The 25,844-nt window shown below is 41.1% G+C and overlaps 1 protein-coding gene and 1 long non-coding RNA gene across 32 annotated transcripts in view; one reads left to right on the top strand and one right to left on the bottom strand.

Moving 5' to 3' along the window:
- Positions 1–25,844, bottom strand: part of RBFOX1 (RNA binding fox-1 homolog 1) — a 2,485,711-nt gene that overhangs the window by 1,099,460 nt on the left and 1,360,407 nt on the right. The gene's annotated exons all lie outside the window — the stretch shown is intronic.
- LOC144337928 (uncharacterized) lies at positions 9,989–25,290 on the top strand. Its single transcript, XR_013411569.1, has 3 exons — positions 9,989–10,037; positions 10,275–10,356; positions 23,671–25,290. It is a non-coding gene; the product is annotated as an uncharacterized LOC144337928 (long non-coding RNA).

Below are 25,844 nucleotides of genomic sequence, written 5' to 3'. Positions count from 1 at the left end.
GACAACAGAGTGAGACTCTGTCTCAAAAAATAAATATAAGAAAGAAAAGAAAATCATTTTCCACGTTGATCTCTCCATCTTCAGAACCTACTACACTCTATACCCAGCCACTGTGCTAAGAATTTTACTACATCTTCCCACTAATTCCAACAACCATCTATGAAGCGGCTGTGGAAGGCAGCATCATGGCCCCTAAAGATGTCCATGTCAGTCCTGGGGCCTGTGAATGTATCATATGACATGGTAAAAGGGAATCAAGATTGCTGATCAGGAGACCTTAAATAGGGAAATTATTCAGAATCATCAAGATGCGCTCAAGGTAATCACAAGGGTCTTCAAAAATGGGAGAGGAAGACAGAAGGGTCAGGTCACAGTGACATGATGGAAGAAAGGCTTGCCTGGCCATGGCTGGCTTTGAACTTGGAAGAGGCTGTGACCCAAGGGAGCAGAGTGGATTCTAAAAGTTGGAAAGGGCAAGAAAAAAGATCTCCTCTACAGGCTCAAGAAAAAAACAGCCTCGCTGGCAACAGGATTTTAGTCCAGTGAGACATACTTCTGATCTCCATAACTGTAAGATGATCACCTTCTGTTTTTGTTTGTTTTTGAGACAAGTTGTCACTCTGTTGCCTAAGTTAGAATGCAGTGGTACAATCATGGCTCGCTGTAGCCTCAAACTCCTGGACCCAAGTGATCCTTCTACCTCACCCTCCTGAGACCACAGGCATGCACCACCATGCCTAGTTAATTTTTGTAGAGATGGGGTCTTGCCATGTTGCCCAAGTTCATCTCAAACTCCTGGTCTCAAGCGATTCTCCCACCTCGGCCTTCCAAAATGTTAGAATTACACATGTGAGCCATCATACCTGGCTAATTTCTGTTGTTTTAAGTCAATAAGCTTGTGATGATTTGGGAAATAGTAACAGGAAACGAATAAAGGTGAAAACTGTTATCCCCATTTTGCGGATGATAAAAACTAATGTGTATAGATTTACAAAATAAACTCACAAAGAGGTGAAGAATAATACTGGGATTTAAGCCAGTCTTTCTGGCTCCAAAAGACAGGCCTCTCCCCCACCGGATACTATATGGCTTTACTTTGAAATATTTCACTTAATTCAGGTATCTATTAATGATTATGACACAAACCAATGCTGCCTTACAAATAATTTGAGAAAAAATTATTATTCCAAGGACACAAACTCAAAATAGGTCTGATAAGAGTTAAGAAAATGAGGAGTAATTAATGAAATAATATTTCTTGAGAACCTATTGTTTCAGGTGTTATTAGACATTAACTCATTAATTTCTCTCAAAATTCTGTATAATGAAGATTTTTTTTTGATGTAGAAGGTAAAACATTACAGAGAATGTATCATCTACCAATGCCTTTCCAGTAAAGGGGCAGAGTTAAGGTTTCAGGTCAAGCTTATGGCTGTCTCCAAGTTTGTATATATTCTATTTCAGTATGCTGCCAACTCCAGAAACGAGGATATTTGTGGACAAACAGCATTTTAAAAGCTAAATGAGGATGCAAGCCATGTTAAGTATGTTCTCCCATTCTATGATCGCTCATTAGCAGGTGAAATATTATTGTCTGGGGTCTTTGTTGTAGCCAGTGAATTTTGCAGCCATATACAGCATGGGGAAACCACAACAATTCTAAAATAACTATTTCTTATTTGTACATTCACATACCCACATAGGCAGACATAAAACAGAGAGAGAAGAGGAGAGAGAAGAGGAAGAGAGAGGAGAGAGTAAGAGAGAGGAGAGAGAGGAGAGAGAAAGAGAGATGAGCGAGAGAGAAGGAAGAGAGAGGAGGAAAAGAGAGGAGGAAAAGAGAGGAGGAAAAGAGAGAGAGGAGAGAGAAAAAGAGGACGGTGACAGAGGAGGAAGAGAGTGGAAGAGGAAAGGAGAGAGTGAGGAAGAGTGAAAGAGAGGAGAGACAGAGGAGGAAGAGAGAGAGAGAAAGAGAGAGCAAGAAAGACAAAGACAGGAGAGAGAAAGAGAGAGGAAAGAGACTGAGAGAGCTAACTGCTTATAACTGTAAATTGGTCTGTGGCCCAGGCTGGAATGCAGTGGCCAGATCTCAGCTCACTGCAAGCTCCGCCTCCCGGGTTCACGCCATTCTCCCGCCTCAGCCTCCCGAGTAGCTGGGACTCCAGGCGCCCGCCAGCAAGCCCGGCTAATTTTTTTGTATTTTTAGTAGAGACGGGGTTTCACTGTGTTAGCCAGGATGGCCTTGATTTCCTGACCTCGTGATCCGCCCGCCTGGGCCTCCCAAAGTGCTGGGATTACAGGTGTGAGCCACCACACCCGGCCATTTCTCTTCCCTTTTAATCCTAATAACCACAGTGAATTGTTCCAGGAAGGTTCAAAGCACATTCTGATATCTTTCTGTCATTGTCCCCAATCAGTAGTCAGATGAACGCTCATCTGTTCACCCACAAATTCTCTAGGAAGTTTGTTAAAATGCAGAGTCCTGACTTCCACTCTCAGGGACTGTTAGTAGGTCTGGAAGGCAGTGGCCTCAGGTACATTAAAAAATGTACAGCCATTTTTGGCAATTATTAAAAAGTCAAGAAACAACAGATGCTGGCAAGGCTGTGGAGAAATAGGAATGCTTTTACACTGCTAATGGGAACGTAAATTCATTCAACCATTGTAGAAGACAGTGTGGTGATTCCTCAAAGACTCAGAACCAGAAATACCATTTGACCCAGCAATCCCATTACTGGGTATATACCCAAAGGAATACAAATCATTCTATTATAAAGATACATGCATGTGTATGTTCACTGCAGCACTATTCACGATAGCAAAGACATGGAGTCAACCAAAATGCCCATCAATGATAGACTGTATAAAGAAAATGTGGTTCATATACAACATGGAATACTATATAGCCATGAAAAGGAATAAGATCATGTTTTTTGCAGGGACCTGGATGGAACTGGAAGCCATTATCCTTAGCAAACTAACACAGGCACAGAAAACCAAACACCACATGTTCTCACTTATAAGTGGGAGCTGAACAATGAAAACACGTGGACACAGGGAGGGGAACCACACACAGTGGGGCCTGGTAGTGGGGAAAGGGGAGGGAGAACATCAGGATAAACAGTTAATGCGTGTGGGGCTTAGTAACTAGGTGATGGGTTGACAGATGCAGCAAATCACCAAGGCACACATTGCCCTATGTAACAAATCTGCAAGTGCTACACATGTATCCCAGAACTTAAAAATAACATTTAAAAACATGTACAGTCATTTTTGAGACAGGCAACCCCAAATTCATTCACAAGATAAAAATGTGCCTGGACACATGAATTCCAGGAAGAAATGGCTAATGTGTTGCATGCAACAAAATATCAAAGGCAGTAGTACTTCACATGATTCCTATTTTAGCCTCCGTTTACCTGTCTAAGTCTCTGCCTATCTCCCCACAACATTTGCATGTTACTGGAAATACATTCAGCATTATAAGATATATATTTCTTTTTTTTTTCTTTTTTTGAGACGGAGTCTCACTCTGTCACCCAGGTTGGAGTGCAGTGGCATGATCTCAGCTCACTGCAGCCTCCACCTCCTGGGTTCAAGTGATCCTCCTGCCTTGGCCTCCCAAGCAGCTGGGACCATAGGTCCCCACCTGCTCCCCACGATGCCCAGCTAATTTCTGTAATATTAATAGAGACAGGGTTTCATCTTGTTGGCCAGGCTGGTCTTGAACTCCTGACTTCAAGTGATCCACCCGCCTCGGACTCCTAGAGTGCTGAGATTACAGGTGTGAGCCACTGTGGCTGGCCAAGATACATATTTGAAGTATAGTTCCCCATGTGTTGTTTCATAATGAAATGCCCATATGAATGCAACCTCCGCGAACACAGGGACTGAATCTCTGCTGCTCACTGACATAGCATCTTGGCCCTGCCCAGAGTCTGGCAGGGAGCCAGTACCCAAAAACTATTTCTTAAACAATGAATGAGTACTAAGTTTTCATCCTGCACTTGAAGTCACTACATATAAAGTAGCAGTGCAAGCAAAAATGAGAGATTCACTCCGATCACTCCAACGGCAAATCCACTGGACGCTTCTATTTGGCCAAAATGCTGTCATTTCTCTCTTTGGGGGTTAAGACTGCAAATTCAAAGCAGCCAGAAAGCTAATATTGCCACAATATAAGATCCAGTTCACAGTCTGTGCTTGAGAATATCATAAATCAATAAAGCAAAACTCCAAACTAGATGGACAGCAATGAAACAAGTGTCAGATAGCTAACTACAAAAGCTAACATGTTGGGAAGGTGAAATTTAGATGGTATTTGGCCTATTTATTTTCCTAATTGTATGTGTTGGTTTTATTACAAATTATTATTTTATTTTGAGAGAGGGTCTTGCTCTGTCACCCACTGCAGTGGTTTGATCACATCTCACGGTAGCCTTGACTTCCTGGGCTTAAGCAATACTCCCACCTCAACTTCCCAAGTAGCTGGGGCTACAGGTGCACACCACCGTGCCCAGCTAGTTTGTGTGTGTGTATATACTGCATATATACACACACACATATATATACATATATACACACACACATATATATACATATATATGTACACACACACATACACACACACACACACATATATATATATATAAAAATTCACCCACAAATTCTCTAGGAAGCTTGTTAAAATGCAGAGTCCTGACTTCCACTCTCAGGGACTGTTAGTCAGTAGGTCTGGAAGGCAGTGGCCTCAGGTACATTAAAAAATGTACAGCCATTTTTGGCGATTATGAAAAAGTCAAGAAACAACAGGTGCTGGCAAGGCTGTGGAGAAATAGGAATGCTTTCACACTGCTAATAGGAATGTAAATTCGCTCAGCCATTGTGGAAGACAGTGGTTTTTGACGTAGAAGATAAAACATTACAGAGAATGTATCACCTACCAAAGCCTTCCCAGTAAAGGGGCAGAGTTAAGGTTTTAGGTCAAGCTCATAAGCTGTCTCCAAGTTTGTATATGTTCTATTTCAGTACGCTGCCAACTCCAGAAATGAGGACGTTTGAGGACAAATAGCATTTTAAAAGCTAAATGAGGATGTAAGGCATGTTAAGTATGTTCTCCCATTCTATGATTGCTCATTAGCAGGTGAATTATCATTGTCTGGCGGCTTTGCTGTAGGCAGTGCTACATGTGCATGTGTTTATATATTTTTATATATATACACATGTGCATGTGTTTATATATTTTTATATATATGCACACAACGTGCATGTGTTTATATATTTTTGTATATATGTGCACACACACTATATATATATATTTATATATATATATAATTTTATTTTACTTTTTTTGGTAAAGATGAGGTTTTGCCATGTCACCCAGGCTGGTCTCAAATTCTGGGCTCAAGTAACCTGCCTGCCTCAGCTTCCCAAAGTGCTGAGATTACAGGTTTGTGCTACCAAGCCCAGACTCGTTTACTGTTTACAAAGTCATCTATTCACTCAGTTACATCAATCTTAAGCACCAATTAATTGGTAAGAAAGAAAGAATTATAAAATCTTGGAATCACATATTCCTATTGAACCGTAGAATATTACAGGCCTGAGAATTATATGTGTGTGTACAAGTGTATATGCTTAATAAAATGTTTTGATACGCACAAAAGAACATGTTATATAATAGGTTTTGTACACCCAGTACCCATATTCAACAGTAATGAAGAGCTTGCTACCATTGCTTTAACTTGCTATTTACCTATTCATTTATTTTCTAAAGTATTTTAAGCAACTCCAGAGTTCCTATCATTTAACCTCTCCTTTATAATCCAATTGTGCCACTAGAAATTATGGACACTTTCTTATAGAACAAGAATGCACAGCTACTCAGGAGGCTGAGATGGGAAGATCACTGGAGTCCAAGAGTTCAAGTCCTGTTTGGGCAACAAAGCAAGGCCCCCATTTCTTAAAAAGTTAAATAGAAAAATAAGCAAATGCTATTATCATGTGTAACAGTATCAACAATAAGATAGAGGTTTTTTCCAAAATAGCCATTTTGATGGCTTTGATAGACATGGTGTGCCTATCACAGCTCCCTGTCCACACTTTTTCTTTTTCTTCCCAGTAGGAATTGCTGGGTTAATCACAGTAATTCTCAAAAGCTGGCCTGCCAAGGTGAGGGGACTATGCCAACAGTAAAGGGAGTGGAGAGCAGCAGATGGGGTATAGGAAGGAACCAAAAAGGGATCTTGGTGCTTCAAAGGCAAACCTTCAAAGTCCCCGGAAGACCAAAGGTAGCTACATAAAAGGACCACATTTAGCTGCAGAACCCCCAAGGCTGGAGAAGAAAAGGAGATCAGACAGAAGAAGCCACAAACAAACCTCACTGAAGAGCCCCCTCACCCCAGAGCTGAGACACATCACAAAGTGTGGGATCAGAACTCTACAGAAGCAACTCGAGGCAAATGGGGTCACGGGGACATCTGTCTATGTCTATAAAGTACTCAAACAGCAGGACGAGAGATAACAAAGGCAGCCAGTGATCCAGATATTAACCCTAATATTAAGGCCATCCTGATGTCCAGCAATCACAGTCCAGATGTCCTTACCCATGGGAAAGGAGGGGATTGGGGTAGGGTCCTCACTATTCACACCACAGTCAGCCTGGTGGTGCGTAACCCCTGGCTGCACACAGCAGCTGCCCAGGGAGCTCTCTCAAGTTCCAATGTTCAGAGCCTACCCCAAGAGGCTCAGAATCATGTGGTCTGGAGTGGGGCTAAGGCATGCATGCTTTCTAAAGCTGTCCAGATCCTTCCAATGTGTCTGAGGGCTCTGATCTAAGGCAAAAGCAAGGTTCTTAAATCAATAGTCCATTTGATAACACAAACAGATTTTTGTTTTGTGCAGGAGATGGTGGCCTTCATGTTAAATTTTAAGAAACGGATTCCTTTAAATCCTTTAGTTGTGCACATTGAGCTATTTCATACAAGACTCCAATTGCCAGGCTCTCTTGAAATAATCAGAAGCTCTGGCAATGTGAGCTGCATTTTCCCAGGGTCAGTCTCCCCTTTAGACCACTGACTTGTGCCGTATACTTGCCCCTGAGACAAGTGAGTTGGGTCAATCTTGTCCCTAAGGCATGCTGCCATTCAGATCTTTCTGTGGTCTCTCTTTAGATCACGCAAAGAATAATTCAGCTAAGACCACAACAGTGATTAGTTTCCACTTGCAAATTTTATTTTTTTGCTACTAGGATGAAGAATAGACAACGATAGTAAATACTTACTGAAATAAATAAAATTGGGAAACTTCTTTTTCCTCGGGTGGATTGATGATTTAAACAAGGGTGAGAAGAGCACTGGCTCAAGTCAAGATTCCCAATCTCCAGCTCTAGTTTTATTACTGACAGGATTTTGGGCAAGAATCTTAAGCACTCCAGGTCTCAGTAATTTCATTTGCACGTGATGGGCTGCGGGTGGCATGAGCTTCCATTGTCTTTTTGTTCTTGAGTTCTACATTTTTATAGGTGCTAAATGACAGCAAGAGGAATGCCCAGAAGGGATAAAGCAGCAAGTGGAACAAAAAAATTGCACTTCCAGCTCGTCTTGAGTCTGGACATGGTTCACAGATGAACATATGAGCTGTTCATGCATCAGTGAGTACCTGGCCACCTTGGAGATGAGCCAAACGGAACTGGAGCCAGGAGGAGGCTTTCCCAGGAGTCCCTGCCTGGCCTCCCAGCAGCACACACAACCCTGTGCTGCAGGTGGCCTTTCTGTAAGAACATCACGACATCTTGGAGGTCAGCTGTTGGGGATTCAGCACAGACTGATCCTCTCCTTCTAGCTGGAGTCATGAGATTCACCTGCCTTCCCTTCTTGCTCTAGAGAGAGCATCCTGTACTCAGACAAATAAACAGTTTGCTGTTTTCCTTATAAACAGCTTAGGACAAAAAGTACAGGCAACAAAAGGGGAAAAATAATAAATCGGACTTTATCAAAATTAAAAACTTTTGCATCTCAAAAGACACTATTAAAAGGGTGAAAAGGCAACCCACAGAATGGGAGAGAATATTTGCCAATCACCTATCTTATCAGGGATGAATACCGAGAATATATACAGAACTCCTAAAATTCAACAATAGCAACAACAACTAACAAATTAAAAAATGGGCAAAAGATTTGAACAGACATTTCTCCAAAGAATACAGACAAATGGTCAATAAACAACTTAGGGAATACATAAATAATGGAGGGAAAGGAGAGAAATGGGATGCCTTTCTTCTCCTCCCAAGCTGCTTCTAGGTACTTCATTCCTCGATCCCCTGTCCTACCTGGCAAGAGAGAAGAGTTGTGTATCTGAATGGTTCGAATTAATGATTTGACCCCATTACCACCAGTTGAGGTCACTGTGCTTTAAAATGCATAAACTGTGACTCTAACCCCTCCCTCTCTTTAACATCCTCTTCAAGCTGTAACCCCTCTCTTTAACGTTGTCTTCAATTCCATGGGGGCAGAACTGGTTGACTGAGCAAGGTCCTCTTTGCTTGGGTTCAACTCAGCTATATCTTTTCTCCTTCCTTGCCCTTGTCCAAATATACCTGGGAGAATGACTTAAGATGAAGTCTCTCCTACAGATCTGGTCTCTTATAAGTTCTTTTTAATACGTACATCGGAGAGTTCCTAAGTGAGCTAGTCCCAAGGATTGGAATGGGGATAGGATGGAGGAACAGTGATCCTTTTACAGGCTTTAACCAGAGCTAACTCAAAGCACAGGGCACTTGCAGAACTATGAGTAGAACGGTCCAGCATCCTTATGCTGGTATAGCTTCTTGTATGTAGAGTTCCCTTAACATTTCTGTAAGAGGAGAAGTAGATGGCAAACACTGACTTTAGGACTCTCCTGGAGTCTCGCCATAATACCAACCACAGCACCGAAACTCTCACCTTCATCTTCATTAAATATAAGCAAGTAGACAAGAAACTCTAATGAAAGTTCATGAGAGAGAGGAGCGTGTAAGAAGCTCAAATACTAGAACCATATCTTTCTAATTATAGCCCCCGTTGGAATTATCTGCTGGCTCAATTCGTCATTCAGCAAAAAAGACTCTTCCATTTCATGCTTTTAAAAAAAACAAGTCCTAGGTCGGATATCTAATTCCTTTCTATTCTTCAGTTTAAAGCACAAAGGCTTTAGAATTGGGCTAAAGGGGTTACTTAAATCCCTAAGCTGTTGCTACGCTATAATTTCTGGTCTGACACAAAAAGTTTTCAAACATTGTTTTTCCCTTTCATTCCTCTACCTTCTATGTCCTTTCTCAGGGAGTAACTGCAGCTCTGACTATAATCACATTTAAGAGGCTATATTTTCTCACACTTTTCTGACTCAGAGTATCACCTGAGGGACTTTGTTTAGTCATATTAGAGGCTTTTGCAGAGATCTAATTCCCCAGTTATAATTCACAAGGGCAGCATTTACGTTCCTCTTAAGGGATTTTTTTCTTTCTCTTTCTTTCTTACGTTGACTATGTCCTTGATCCACATAAAAGGATATAATCTTGCTTGTTACTTATATTGTCTGTCTGTGAGGACAAATGTTTCATAACGGGGCTGTTTCCTAAATGATAAATCTATAAACTTGTAATTCTATCAGGCCGAGATATTTAGGTGGATTCAGATGTGTCCCGTCCACTGTTTCAGCACTGATTTCCCCAGAAATGATGACAGGTTTGTAAGTAATATTAACTGTCTTTTGTAGTAAATTACATCTTATAATCGCCACAGCGTTCGTCTCTGGCCAGAGCAGTTATCAGCTGAAGCAAATAAAGGGTTTGGAGACTCTGCTATCTGGTTCCTTTCAGAATGCCAGAAGTCCTCTATAAACACGAGTGTGCAGAATGAGAGGTCATCTTTTGAAAGCTATAATAAAACATGATTGTAATGGAACATGTGACAGGCTGCTTAGCAGAGCAGCCTCCTGACAGTGGCTCAGCTGGAGCTCGATGCTGGGCAGGAAGGGAATGGGGGAGGAGAGAGAACCAGGTAGGGGAGGACTGAGAACAAAAGCTCCGGGATTCTGTCTGGTGGATTTTGTGTTCATCAGCACCACCATTAATTTCACGGAAAAATGCGTCTCTGAGATGACAAAAAGTAATAATAATCTGAGTCTGTGTCCCACTAAACTGGGTGATGGGTCCTCTCAGGAAAGTGAGAAAAATGAGCTTCAAAAACCCATGAATGCCTCCCTAACCCTTTTTCCTCTACGTGTTCTGGTCCCAGCAATGCCACCCGGATGCCCTCTGCCGTTACCTGGGCTTTGGGAAGAAGACAGCAATAGGACAACCTGTTGCAAACACTTACTGTGAGTTATGGACTGCGTTCAATGCTTTGTTGATTGTGGGTTAACACTTTGTACCACTGACAGAACATTTACTATGTGTTCGGTGCCGTTCTAGTTGCCTAGCAAGTGTTAGCTTATTTAATGCTCACAGCTCTCCAAGCTAAGTGCTCTCATTAATTACCTTTCAGAAATACAGAACTTAAGGTTGCGTTAAGTTAAATGCACCTGCTCAAGATGGCGTAACTAGGTGGTGAGCACTGGGATGGGAACCAGAGTAGTGGAGACGTCTGGCTCCACAGCAGCAGTTCTGAACCACTCCGCCATATGGCTGCTGAATAGTATTACTGTCACTAGTAAAGGAATGAAAACACTAGCCCTATTTACAAAGGGGAAAATCAAGTTTTTGCAAGTAAGAAGTGGTAGGAGTTTTGTTACTGGCTTGAGAACTGAAGTTCCTAACCACTAGATTCTCTCACTTATTAATGTTTAAACCTTTTCGATGTGTCACTTAGTATTTTTTTGTTTTAAGGTTCCTTGTTATTCTTAGTTAAGCAAAGTATTCTGAGACGGATGGTGTATGTTCCTAGAGTACTTTAACTCCCAAGCAAGAGACTTATTACCTAGGTCACAATTTCCCCAACACACGCAACCATTAGAGGACCCCTGGCTGATTACAAATTTAAAATGGATTCAGAAATGTGGTTTTGCTTTATTGAAGTTAGGCAAAGCCCCAAGAATAGCGCAGTCATCGGTACCCACATTCTGGATAATGATTTGCAACATGTCTGTGGATGAGAACAGTAGAGACACGGGGGTGAGAAGAGAAACATTTGTTACAGGTACATGGAGAACGCCAAATGACCATGTCAGATTATTTGGAACATACTGACTGGTATTTATTTTAATCTGAAACCATTCATCTTCTCACCTCCCAGAGAAAACCTTTATTCACATTCTGAGACAGATCTTGTCAATATTCACCCTACATACTATAAATTTTTAATAAATACCATACTTTATGGTTTTGTTCTTGGCTTTATGTCTTTATGAAATTTTTCATTTGACACTATATGTGTGTGTGTGTGTGTATATATATACATATATATATATATATATATATATATTTTTTTTTTTTTTGAGATGGAGTCTTGCTCTGTCACCAGTCTGGAGGGAAGTGGCACGATCTTGGCACACTGCAACTTCTGCCTCCCGGATTCAAGCGATTCTCCTGCCTCAGCCTCCTGAGTAGCTGGGATTACAGGTGCGTGCCACCATGCCTAGCTAATTGTTGTATTTTTAGTAGAGACGGGGTTTCACCAGGTTGGTCAGGCTGGTCTCGAACTCCCGACCTCGTGATCTGCCTGCCTCAGCCTCCCAAAGTGCTGGGATTACAGACGTGAGCCACCACGCCCTACCAGCCACTACATATTCTTAAAAATCATCTTGAATGGTCACATACTGTTTATCATAAGTATAGATCGTAAACTACAAGTCCTTTTTTATTGAACTTTTAAGGTGTTTCTCATGTTTCTCCATTATACTTAATATTGGACTAATCATCTTTGTATATATCTGTCTGACCTCCTCTTTATTTTCTACAGACTGATTAATAGGATTACTGGGAGAAGACAAGAACATTAGTTTCATAATACTAGATGCAGTTTTACTTTGTACTGGCCAATCAATTCACATCTACCTAAACATCTACTAATAGGAGAGGAGCTAAATAAATCAGGTCCATACATAATATAAAATAACATGCAGCCTTTTAAAACAGTAGATAAGAAGTTTAGATCCTGACAAGAAAGGATGTCTTAATTATATAATGGAATGAAAAATAGGCAAGTTAGAAACTATGTGGTGTCTGATCACATTTAAAAAACCCTACATATTTTTGAATGCATGTTCTGCATATAGGAAACAGATGTGTGTGTGGAGACATGGATGTGGATACATTGGTATATGTACAGGTGCATCTATAAGGATGCCTTCTGACACAAGTACCAGCCAAACCTGACCAAAGTGACCGTAACCATAAAGATATTCATTTTGTCTTAAATAAGAATTCCAGAATAAAGGGCAGCCCTGGACTTTCTGAGCAATTCCATGATGTTATTAGGGACCAAAGTTCCTTCCACTTTTCTATTTCACCCTCTTTAGCCCAATAGAGGTTTGTTCTGAGGATTCTCACTTCATGGTGTCAAGATGGCCATGGCAGCTCCAAGCATCAACACCACACCCAAAGGCAAGGCACAGGTAACCATGAGTGCAGCAGAAAGTGGCTGCTTATGTGGCTTTTTCCTTTTAAACTGGAAGAAAATGCTGGCCACTTTCCCTGTGGACTTCTTTCTGATGCTTCAGCAGCCAGAACTGGGTCCCTGTTTTTTGTTTTGTTTTGTTTTTTGAGATGGAGTCTTGCTCTCAACCCAGGCTGGAGTGCAATGGTGCTATCTCAGCTCACTGCAATCTTCCACCTCCTGGGTTCAAGTGATTCTCCTGCCTTAGCCTCCTGAGTAGCTGGGATTACAAGTGCATTCCACCATGTACAGCTAATTTTTGTAGTTTTAGTAGAGACAGGGTTTCACCATGTTGGTCAGGCTGGTCTCAAACTCCTGATCTTGTGGATCCGCCCACCTCGGCCTCCCAAAGTGCTGGGATTACCGGTGTGAGCCACTGCGCCCGGCTGGGTCCCTGGTTTTAAGGGAGGCTAGGATATTGAAGATCTGGCTTATCTAGATGGATAATGGAAACAGGGAAAGGAAAAGGAGAGTCAGATGGCTTTAGGGTATAAAACTGACACACATTACTGCAAAACAAAGGTAGGTGAATATGCACCCAACTACTTCTCCACCTCCTTGGATGCTGGAGATGAGATATGAAGATAAGAGAATTGTCCTTAGTAATTTATAAAATGTGCTAGGTTTCATTTTATACAGTGGATGTCAAGTCCTTTTGTAATTTATCCAGAAAAGGAACAGAACACAGCAACTCTAGTTGCAGTCAGGGTGACAAACAGCCACTGTAGGGGGCAAGAAAATCAAACCTTTACCAAGTTGATAAAAAAGCTTTCCGATAAGTTCCCCTCGTGAGAGCTCATTCATTCAGAAAAAGCTGTGCTGGTGGCAGAAACCAGGGGCGGCCTGGGTTTAACTTAATGCTGTGTTTATGTATGAATGTATCAAGGGTGTCTATATTTACATCTTTAGCTATTTCTCTATCTCGATATATCACTATATAAACTATCAGCTGTTCTCAATTGTAAATGACTTATCCACCAGGGTACGTTTGTGCATTGTGTGTGGCTGTGCATGCATGTATATCCAAGAAGGCAGAAGGGCTTTGCTCAGAGCCCAGCTAAGACATACAATTCAAAAGACTCAATACAATCAGCTGTAATTAAAATGATTATCTAAGTCACACATATACAACATATGAACAAGCCTACTGAAAATCAAGTTGGTTTCCAGTTCAGCCTTTTATTTTGAAGTTCCATTCTCATTAACAGTTACCCATCTCTTGTCCCAGAGTCGAGGCTGATGCAGAAAGTAAAAATGGCAGGAAGACAGGAGTGGGACCCCTCCTTTTGCAGTTAATTTTTTCCTAGTAGGAAAATTAATACACCTTCATATATTTACATTCTACAAGTAAACAACTGCAATGACGCACCCCAGGGTCAAAGTCAGTATGAAGTGCCTAGTCAATTCAGTGAGAAAAGAATAGGATTTTCAATGAATGGTGCTGGGATAACTGGATATCCACATGCAAAGATATAAATGTAAACCCTTATTTCACCACATGCAAAAGTTAACTCAAAATGAATCCTAGGCCTAAACGTTAGAGCTAATACTAATACAACTCCTAGGAAAAAAAAAAACCATAGGAGTAAATCTTTGTCACCTTGGGGTGAAAAACAGATTCTAAAAAGTGACACCAAAAGAATAAAAAATAGAAAAATTGGACTGTATCCTTTTTTAAATTGTGCTGCTAAAATCTCATATAAGAAGTAAAAAGGCAATCCACAGAATGAAACAGAATATTTTAAAATCATATATGTGATTTTAAAGTTTTTATTCAGAGTATATAACTCTTATATACAACTTAAAAATAAAAAAGTTCCATTAAAACCCTTATATAAAACAATTTAAAAAGTTTCCAATAATAAAACTTAATAAAAAGACAAATAGCCCTATTTTACAAGTTGACAAAGTATTTTTTAATAGGCATTTGTCCAAAGAAGATACAACAAATGCCCAATAAGCACATTAAAAAGATGCTTAATGCCAGTAATCACTAGGGAAATGCAAGTCAAATCCACAATGAGCTGTACTTCACACCTATTAGAATGTCTATTGTCCAAGAGAAATAATAACAAATACTGGTGAGGATGTGGAGAAAACGGGAAGCCAGAGACATTGCTGGTGGGAATGTAAAATGGTGCACCCACGTTGGAAGACAGTTTGGAAGTTCCTCAAAATGTTAAACATAGAGTCCATATGACCCAGAAAGTCCACTTCTAGGTATATATCCAAGAGAAATAAAAACATAAGTATGCAGAAAAACTTGTACATTGATGTTCATAGAAGCCTTGTTTCTAATAGCTGAAAAGTGGGAACAATCTAAGTATTTGTCAACCAATGAAAGAACAAACGCAACACGGTATATATATAAGGGAATATTATTTGGCTACAAAACATGAATTAAATTGACACATGGTACAACATTGATGGCCTTTGAAAACATTATGTTTAGTAAAGAAGCCAGATGCAAAAGTCCACATATTATATGATTCAGTTTATATGACATTCCAGAATAGGTAAATCTATAGAGACACAGCAGAAGGCTGACTGCGAAGGGCTACAGGGTGGGGTAAGGGTGCACAGGGTGTGAGTACTAATGGGGACAAGGTGTCTTTCTGGAGCAATAAAAATATACTAAATTTAGAATGTGTTGATGGTGTGTTGATGTTTGCCCAACTCTGTGACTATATTAAAAACCACTGAAGGCCAGGTGCGATGACTTATGCCTGTAATCCCAGCACTTTGGGAGGCCGAGGCAGGTGGATAACGAGGTCAGAAGATCAAGACTAGCCTGGCCAACGTGGTGAAACCTTGTCTCTACTATAAATACAAAAATGAGTCAGGTGTGGTGGCACGCGTCTCTAGTCCCAGCTACTCGGGCAGCTGAGGCAGGAGAATCACTTGAATCCAGGAGGCGGAGGTTGCAGTGAGCTGAGATCGCGCCACTGCACTCCAGCCTGGGTGACCGAACAAGACTCCATCTCAAAATAAAACAAACAAAAACAAACAAACAAACAAACACGAATAAACAAAAAACCAAAACACTGAAGTGTACACGTCAAATAGGTGAATTTTGTGGCATATGCATACCATATAGTATGTGAACCTCAATAAAACATTAACAAAAAAAAAGGTACAAAGAATGAGTGTGTTGGGTTCTGAACATACTTATTTAGTGGTCCTAGCCCTTTGGTATTGGCCCAAGCAATTTAAATAATAAACTAGTTGCCCACAATTGAAAAACAGGAGCTTTTGCATTAAAAACCTAGATTCTTGACTTTTCCTGGAAAATCAGAGCCACTGATTCCTACATGTCAACAATCTGTGAGAGCTGGGCAGCCTCTTCATCTGTTGCCGAGTTTGCCACAGACCCCACCACCCGCTTTTGTATCTCAACCTAAAATTGAAAGTCAGCCACCATTTATAATCGCACAGGCATTCTCGTTTTCCCCATAACATTGGTAAGGATAGGTTAAATATGGGATCTTGTCTGCCTTCCAGGGTCATGGGAAGAATGGCTGTCTGGCTCTTTTAAATCTGAACTTTATGTTTCCTCCTTCCTTTAGTAGCCACCAACATTTAGCATTATTGGCTGGAGGCACCTTCCTGGGCACTTCACGCTCTCGCTAGACAAAGGATTTCCCCCCATATATTCTTGCTAAGCTCCTGTCATTCCTTATGAATTGCTTCTCCACTTCAACTTGATGAGGACACATTTTGTGGATACAGATGAACTCAAGCATCCTCAAACAGTGTGATGTTCCCTGGGTAGTTAATAAATATTCAGTCCAAGCTGTAACATTGGGAGGAGGGAGGCTGGAAACTTCCACGTGCATGACTAATCCTAAACACCAACTTGAACAAAAGCAGTGGGGTGGGGTGGAGTCTACAATGACAGTAAATCGCTAGGCAATGAGAGACAAGCACTTGAAACATCTTTCCTAAATTTCCATCATTCAGAGATCACCTTCCCAATACTGCCATCTCTATAGTCCTCATTTAAAATCTGACATATGCTAATGCCACCTGCCTTTCTGCTATCCAATTACGCCTCCTCTCTGTTCCAGTGCTACTGAATGCCGTGCCTCTGTAAAATAAAGAAAAAGTAAAATATGACTTCTTTCAAACAATTCACCTTTTTATTGGCATACATTAAATTTTGAAAAATAAATGAAAAGGGCACTCACATTACCAGCATAATTTGAAAACCAGGAATGCAATCAAGAAGAGAAAGAACCTATAAAAACAAATAGGACCAAAGCAAAGCCACAATCCTTGATTCTAGATGGATCCCATTGTCAGCCTGGGGCTCAACTCTCCCTCTAGTACGGGGAAAACTAGCAAATGTCATCAAAAAGAAGCGATCACCAAACTGAATATTTCCTCTTGAGGCATCAGGAAACTCTTAGGAAAAAGGATAGGCAGATCATTTTTTTTTTCTCTGTGATTCTGCATAATTTTAACCCTTTCTTTTAGTGCCTGAATTGATTATAACAACACCTGGTACACTTACACCCTGTACTGAGCAATACATTTTAGGGAATACATGAGACCCAGCAGGGCAGAGAGAGATGGGTACATGGAAGAGGGTGATCTCCACTCTTTTATTTTTTGAGACAGAGTTTCACTCCTGTTGGCCAGGCTGGAATGCAGTGGTGTGATTTTGGCCTACTGCATCCTCCGCCTCCCAAGTTGAAGTGATTCTCCTGCCTCAGCATCCCAAGTATCTGGGAGTACAGGTACCTGCCACTGCACCCAACTAATTTTTGTATTTTTAGTAGAGACGGGGTTTTACCACATTGGCCAGGCTGGTCTAGAACTCCTGACCTCAGGTGATCCACTCGCCTCGGCCTCCCAAAGTGCTGGGATTACAGGCATAAGCCACCATGCCCAGTCGATGATCTCCACTCTCTCTGCATAATCACATGCTCAAAAACCCCTGAGAAAGAACAGCCAATCAGCAGCTTGACTTGGTGAATAGAACTGGAATCCAGTATTTTAATGTCCAGGGAACATTTGCCTTCTACAGAATATCCCCTGTTTCATCTGCCAGTGGAGCTCTCTGTGCACATCTGCACACAGGCGGGTACACACACACACACACGGCCTTTCTCAGGGGACTGTGAGCTTCAGAACTAAACAGATAGCAAATTCCATCACTTAGTTGCAGAACTTCAGTTTCCCCATATGTATAACTTTTCAAGGCAAAGAAAGCCATTACATGGTGGAGCCAGTATTTGGACTTACGTAGTCTGACTCCAAAGTCTCTCATCATATTCACTATCCTAACCTAAATGTACAAATGCATGGTCTATTTTACCACTGGTCATTTCTTAGGACTGTACAATTCTTGCCATGTAAAATGCACTCATCCATATGACACCATTGTTTCTGTATTACGAAACAAAATATTCTTCCTAATGGAGCGCCCATCCACAGACCCTTTGTAGATAGCTAAGAAAAGGTAGAAGAAACATATGAAAGGAGATAATATCCACCATGGAGGAAGCTTATCATTAATATGTATGCAATGTCCATCTTACTGCCTCGTACCACACAAAAGAAAGTCTAATGTCTGGTAGTTATTATTCTTTCAATTTTCCTAAATTGAAACATTGCAGAGACGTTAAAGGAGGGACAGAAAGAAAAGAAGTTGGAGAGACGCATGTGAAATTTTAACTGACTCAGTCATCCTACCCTGACATTGGAGCATGTGTCTAAAGTCTCCACATCTCCAATTTCACACACATGAAAGTCTGAAACTGTTAAGTTTTATATTTACAACTATACGATTAAATAATAGGATGCTTAGGAAGGCATACAGCCCAGAGTAGACACCCAGCAAATATTACTTAACATCTCTGTCTTCTGTGAAGCCAGTTCCAAATACAAAACTCCAGTTCACAAAACAAATGCATTTTCTCAAGTCCTTTCCCAAATTCTTTCAAAAGGGTTCCTTCATGTAAAAGATGCTAATCTTGTTTTAAAAAGCGAGGTTAGTGCATTTAAAATGCATCTCCTTCTTCATTTATAAATGCAGACTCTGCTTTCTGGGCAACTTTCCAATCAAATATAATAGTACAAATTAGATAGAAATCAAACTGTAGAAAAAGCAGAAGGTACTAGAGTTGCCCCGTGTCACAACAGCTAAGACTAAGACAGAGAGCTACTGATGAAAAGCAGTTTCTATTATCTGACAAAAATGACTGGGTCACTCCCAGCGCATAAATGGTCTCCTCTCCCAACCCTACCAGGAACTCAGGCAGGGGTCACCCTGCTGTTCTTTTTAGAAAGGACTCTGTATAATATGTATAACACAAAGGTTTTTATTTTTCCTTTTTTTTGTGAGACAAAGAGTCTCACTAGGACACCCAGCCTGGAGTGCAGTAGTACAATCTCAGCTCACTGCAACCTCCGCCTCCCAAGTTCAAGTCATTCTCATGCCTCAGCCTCCCAAGTAGCTGGGACTACAGGCAGGCACCACTACACCAGCTAATTTTTAAAAATATGTATTTTTAGTAGAGTTGGGGTTTCGCCATGTTGGCCAGGCTGGACATGAACCTCCTGGCTTTAAGTGATCTGCCCTCTTCAGCCTCCCAAAGCGCTAGGATTACAGGCATGAGCTGCCATGCCTGGCCAGGTTTTTCAATTATGAATGTATTTATTGTATAATATATAGTATGCCAATTCTTAGACAAAGAAATCTGAGAATAACCATAGCACTTAATATTTCACATAGGCTATCCTGCCCAGCTCACAATTATACTTGTCCACATCTTGCAAGTACCAAAACCAAGTTCAGAGAGGTTGTGTAACTTCCCAAGGTGTAGTCCAGCATGGGGACCCATGCATTGTGACTCCAAAGTCACATGCATGGTCTACTTTTGCCACAGGTCATTCCTTAGAACTGTATAATTCTTGGTATGTAAAACGCACTTGCCAATATAACATAGCTGTCCCTGTATTATGAAAAAAAAATATTCTCCCTAATTCTCAAACACCCATCCCAACACCCTCCAGGGACAGCTAAGAGAAAGTTGAGGAAACGTACGACCATCAATATATACCCTCCTCCCATTTTCTAGAAAGATTCCTAGTATGCATGTAAATATCCTCCGAATGCAGGGATGAAGAGGCCTCCAGCTAGGCACCATAAAGCCAATTTAGCTTCTTAAGCTGAGAACTGCTTTGTGAAATAATCCTGTAGAACTCTCACTAAATGAGTTACAAACTAGTCGCATGGGGCTTTCATTGAATTCACTCCCGAAAGCTATAAAGGACAATTGTCTCTGAACCAGGTACATCAAATACAGGCCTGCTACTGTGTAAAAGCATGGAATTCTATACCACCTACACACACAAAGAAAATTAGCTTTTGATTGAAAGGAAGCACTATTGAAAAACCCCAGGGAGGTGGGGGAGAAACAACAAAAATGAGTGGCACCTACAGGCAAATCCAATGGTTGAGGCCATTTGGCTAAGGACTTTCTTAGTCTGAAAGGGGGAGAAAAGTACAATTTCTGAGGATCATGAAAGATAATCGAACGGAATCAAAGAAAAGTAGTAGCTCTTGAAATTCTAAACAAGGAGAATTTAAATATGCCATGTGAACATAAAAGTTCCCCACACTCCATTCTGAGTATTTAATGCTGGAAAAATGGTGATGCATGCAAAACACTATCATTCTTCTCTCAGTTGTCACTATTTCAGTTATCTTTTCCCTTTCCTTTATCTTTTTGACCGTAAGATCCCCAACCAAGACTTAGAGCTACTTCTTGACCTTTCAAAAGAGGAGTAACTCGAAATTGTGGTCATTATTGATTCTTTTCTTCAAGCCCACGATGTAGCTACAGGTGGAGTTGAAACTGCCTTTGTAAAAATTATAACTGAGAAAATCGAAACAGTGAAAGAGAGATATGACCTAACTGACTCCATCTTGCTGCTAAGCTCCAAGCTGTCCTTGTTCATTTCTGGGCACAGGCTGAACTAACTTTGGAAGGAATCTAGTTGACAGTTGAATGTTGAAACGAAGATGAGAACAGCCCTTTCCCAAAACAAGCCCCCTTTATGCCTGGGAACTAGACCGCCTTTGCAAGACTAACAAACTAGCCACACGATTAGAAATTATGGTTTAGGAGTCATGCAGCTAGGAGCTGCAAGATTTCCAACCTCCCCAGATTGCTCCTGGGATAACATCACTATTGTAAAACCGAAGATGAATGGTCGAGATATTTTGCAGACTCTGCACTTGATGGATCAGCAGGCACCACCCACATCAATCAACTGGCTCATCTGGTCTTGTGGACCCCACCCAGGAGCTGACTCGTCTCCGACCTGACCAGTCAGCTCTCCCACTTTCTGACTCCCTACCCACCAAATAATCCTTAAAAACCCCAATTCCTGGGTTTGCAGGGAGACTAATTTGAGTAATGATAACACTCTGGTCTCCCATACAGCTGGCTCTGGGTGAATTAAACCTATTTTCTGTTGCAATTCCCCTGTCTTGATAAATCAGCTCTGTCTAAGCAGCAGGCAAGGAGAGCCCATCAGGTGGTTACAGAGTTCTGTTATTTTTGCCAAATAGTTTCAAAATAGTTTCTTTTCTGCCAGTGGTATTCTAACTGGGTGCCATGGTTCTACTAAAGTGGGTACAGCCAATATTTAGGGTTTTTTTTTTAAACGTAGATGGAATGATAAAATTAGAAAAGCACCATTTCACTATCAGTGTAATAACCCATTCTGAAAACGTTCCTCAATGATGAAAGAATGATGGAATAAAGGATAGTTAGGTAGTATCAAAGTAGAGACCCACAGGTTATTTCCTACGTACAACACTACTTTATCCTGGGGAAATCTGTCAGTTACCCAGTGACCAACTTTACTGCCACACATCATGGGAGAAACTGCCATCAAATGCCCCCAGCTAAGGAGGCAGTGAGACTGCTGTCAGCACGGCCTGGGGAGCACTCTCCACAAAATGTTGAAGTTGAATTAAACGATGAGGAAATCATCAAGTCCTGATTTTCAGATGTTCTACAAGAAAATAGTCCAAGACTAATTTTTTAAGTCAACATCACAGAAGACCAAAAAATGCAGGGAGGAAGGTGCATTTCTCATTTTTTTGCTTTTCAGACTCCACTCTGTTGCCCAGACTGGAGGGCAGTGGCATGATCTCGGCTCACTGCAACCTCCGCCTCCTAGATTCAAGTGACTCTCCAGCTTCGGCCTCCCGAGTAGCTGAGATTAAGGCTGTGCACCAATACACCTGGCTAATTTTTGTATTTTTAGTGGATGAGAGGTTTCGTCATGTTGGCCAGGCTGGCCTCGAACTCCTGACCTCAGGCGATCCACCTGCCTTGGCCTCCCAAACTGCTGGGATTACAGGCGGGAGCCATCGCGCCCGGCCAAGGGTACTTTTCTAGATCAACAACTGTGAAAGAAATAAGGACAACTAAATGCAATGCAAGTTCCAGTTAGTATCTAGATGAAAAAAAAAAAAAAGAATTGTTTTGTGGTTGCGTAGCAAAACTGCCTTGTTTTTTTTTTTCTGTTTTTTTTCCGAGACAGAGTCTTGCTCTGCACCCAGGCTGGAGTACAGTGGCACAATCTCAGCTCACTACAACCTCCGCCTCCCAGGCTCAAGCAATTCTCCTGCCTCAGCCTCCTGAGTAGCTGGGATTATAGCCTTGTGCCACCACGCCTGGCTAATTTTTGTATTTTTAGTAGAGATGGGGGTTTCACCATGTTGGCCAGGCTGGTCTCGAACTCCCGACCTCAGATGATCCGCCCACCTCGGCCTCCCAAAGTATTGGGATTACAGGCGTGAGCCACTGTGCCTGGCCAAAACTGCCTTGTTTTTAAGAGAAGCATGTTGAAGCCTTCAGGCATGAGTTGTTCATGGTGTCTGCAATGTTCAAATAGTCCAATATATATGGGAAGTCAGGGAGTAGAAAGTAAATGTCACAAAATGTTAATCGTTGGTGAAACTAGGCAAAAGTTATATGGGTTTTCACTGTGTGTTTTAATTTTTCTACAAGTTTATATGTAAAAAGAAGGTTGAGGAGAGTTCCTTCTTTGAAAAATCATCTCTCCGTTTTTTACACTAAAAACCTGTACCCTAGTAGATTTTAACTCTCTTTTACTTGTCTGTCATGGCTCTGGCTTCTTCTAACATTAGGATGCATTAAAGAAAGCCAACCACACAACTGGGAGTGGTGGCTCATGCCTGTAATCCCAGCAATTGCAGAGGCTGAGGTGGGTGGATCACTTGAGGTCAGGAGTTCAAGACCAGCCTGGCCAACAAGGCGAAAACCTGTCTCCACTAAAAATACAAAAATTAGCCAGGCATGGTGGCGCGCACCTGTAATCCCAGCTACTCAGGAGACGGAGGCAGGATAATTGCTGGAACCTGGGAGGTGATGTTTGCAGTGAGCTGGGATGGCACCAACGCACTGTAACCTGGACGACAGAGTGAGACTCTGTCTCAAAAAAAAAGAAAGCCAAACTCAGAAAAATACTGTATTCTCTCATTTGTATGTGAAATCTTAAACAAATGAACCTATAAATGCAGAGAACAGAATGGGGGTTACCAGTGCAGACAGAGGGGAGGTGGAGAGACATTAGTCAAAGGATACAAAAATTCAGTTAGGGAAGAGGAATAAATTCAAGAGACCTTTTGTACATCATGCAGACTACAGTTAATAATAAGGTACTGTATACTAGGAAATTACTAAAGGAATAGATTTTAAGTGTTCTCAACACACACACACACACACACAGACACACACAATAATAGGGGAAGTAATGCATGTATTAATTTAACCCATTTAAACCCAATTTAAGCATTCTGCCATATATATATATATATAATATATATACACATATACAGATATATTTCAAAACTTCACATTTTACATAATATACAATTTTTAGTGTCAACTTTTTAATGTTAAAGACTCAATTGAAGAAACCTTTTCCCTTTCTCCTATAATCAGTTCATATGGTAATAGTGCAGTTAATACAAAACCCTGTTTCTTAGGATGGGTGAGCAACTGAGATCTGGCCAGGACTTATCCTGAACCACTGAAGAGAAGGTTTTCTTTGCCATCAGGCTCCTGAGCTGGGATGATGTAAGCGTATCCTTGCTGGAAGCCATCTTGCCACTGTAAGGGAACAGCCTGAAAATACACGGCATTCAGAAGAGTGTGTAATCTGGGAAGAAGTATTCCTGGCAACATCATCTGATCATCTTGATTCAACTTTGCCCCAGACCAGCTATATATACATAGATGTTTCAGGCACATGAGAAAATCTTTTTTTTTTTTTCCTTAAACCCATTCAAGTTGGGCATATGTCACCTACCACTGAAAAGATCTCTGATTAAGAGAAGAAAAGAAAGTCACAAATGGGTGATGCACAAAATTAAGACCCACTGGAGATGGATTACTACTGGGTCCATTTATGCTGCTGGTTTTGCTCATGTTATAGGCATCTTAGGAATGACTGTTTCTTCTGTCATCTATGCACAATACGGAATACTCTGAGGTTGCAAGATGGGTAGTTCAAAGAAATTGTTGGCTTTGACATCTATCTATCTGAGCAAATTGGGATTTTCTCGATACTCTGTAGTCTGAATGTATAAACAACTGCTTACGGCTGCCATCCAGACCTCTTGATTCTAAATGTCTGAATTAATCATAACAAACATTACTGCTGATGATGGATTTATAAGTAAATGTGATGCATTTCAAATTAACCATAACTTTACTATTAAATTAAATACAGCTAGTACCTGTTTTACACATTGCAGTATATATTAATTCACTTATCAGGGAACATGTATTCTACTGTTTTAAAAGTTTAAAACTGTTGTTTAAAGGTATCTGGACACACGTTAATTAAAATACAGAAATAATTGTGTATGATGTCTACTACATGATACTTCTACAATACTCGTGCATACCTATTTTACAGAATTACCTTAAAATTATCCATTTTAATGCACAGACCCTTACATAAATTGTCAGAGCAGGAGAGAAGGAAAAAAAAAACAAAATTGGTTTTGCTGTGATGACCAGCAAGGGTACACCTGTTTTTGCCCCCTTTGAACTGCAGTGAACAGTTGCATGATTACGGTTATCATTCCGAGCATTCACCATTGCTTACTGCATTATTCTTAAACAGAAAGAGTCTGTGTCTTTGATCTAACCAGCAACACAGCACTATCACAAGACTGGAAGAGCCCCATGCAGCCCACTGCAGGGAATTAAACAGATCTCAAAGTCGCAGAGGCAAGGACCTTGCAAAACGTCAAGATGAAAAATGGCACTTGAAACATGTCTTTTGAATGTGACATGGGGGATCTACGGTTCTATTCAGAAGGGACTGAGAATACAAGTCAACCTTAGAATTAAAATTGAAAACAGAGTCAAAGTAAAAGGCAAGAAGAGATGACTCCAAAGTTTTTGAGACTATAACAGCACCTCCTCACACCATACATGTGTGCAATGACAATGCGTCATGGCAGCCCCACAAATGTACCTCTTCTTTCACACACATATATGATGATAAAGGTGTCCTCTTCTCTAAGACAGGAAAGATGATAGTTATCTATTAAGGAATCATTTTGGAAAAATAGCCTGGAGGACATTAGGATTCCTGGCACTGCCTTGGAATAACCTTTTTCTTTGCATGAGGCTGCCAGAGATTAAAATGCTAACCATTGTGTATTATCAAAGTGCACAGAGACACCAAGCTCTCTGTGTCTCAGAGAAGAACTGATGCCTACAAAGTCCTGACCAGGTGTCTCTCTGCCCGGGAATCTGCTTGCCTGCAGTTTTGGTTGAACATTCTTATGCCTGATTCCCCTTTATCTTAAGTAAGGCAAAGGGAAGTTGTCACTGGTTTTCAACACCAGTGAAGTCCCTAACCTCTGCTCCAGGAAGACAGAACATGACCAGACATCCTGATTTTTTTGTTGAAACAATAGCTCGGCATGAGACATCGGCTGGAGGCTGCTGGCAAAACCATCTAACTTAATCCAAATCCTTCAGTGATCGGTGCCAGGCTGGTCCTGCCTTGGTGGGTGGCAATTCCCATCTTCTAGCTGAGGGTGGAAGGACTGGGGGTAGCTAGAGGTCATTCAGGGGTGCTGTATTTTAAAAGAAAACGCAGGCCGGGCATGGTGGTTCCCATCTGTAATCCCAGAATTTT

The sequence above is a fragment of the Macaca mulatta genome, chromosome 20, assembly GCF_049350105.2.
Source record: "Macaca mulatta isolate MMU2019108-1 chromosome 20, T2T-MMU8v2.0, whole genome shotgun sequence".
In the NCBI taxonomy this organism is placed as follows: Eukaryota; Metazoa; Chordata; class Mammalia; order Primates; family Cercopithecidae; genus Macaca; species Macaca mulatta.
Note: the sequence above shows the minus strand (reverse complement) of the source record. Positions and strands in the feature narration are given on the sequence as shown.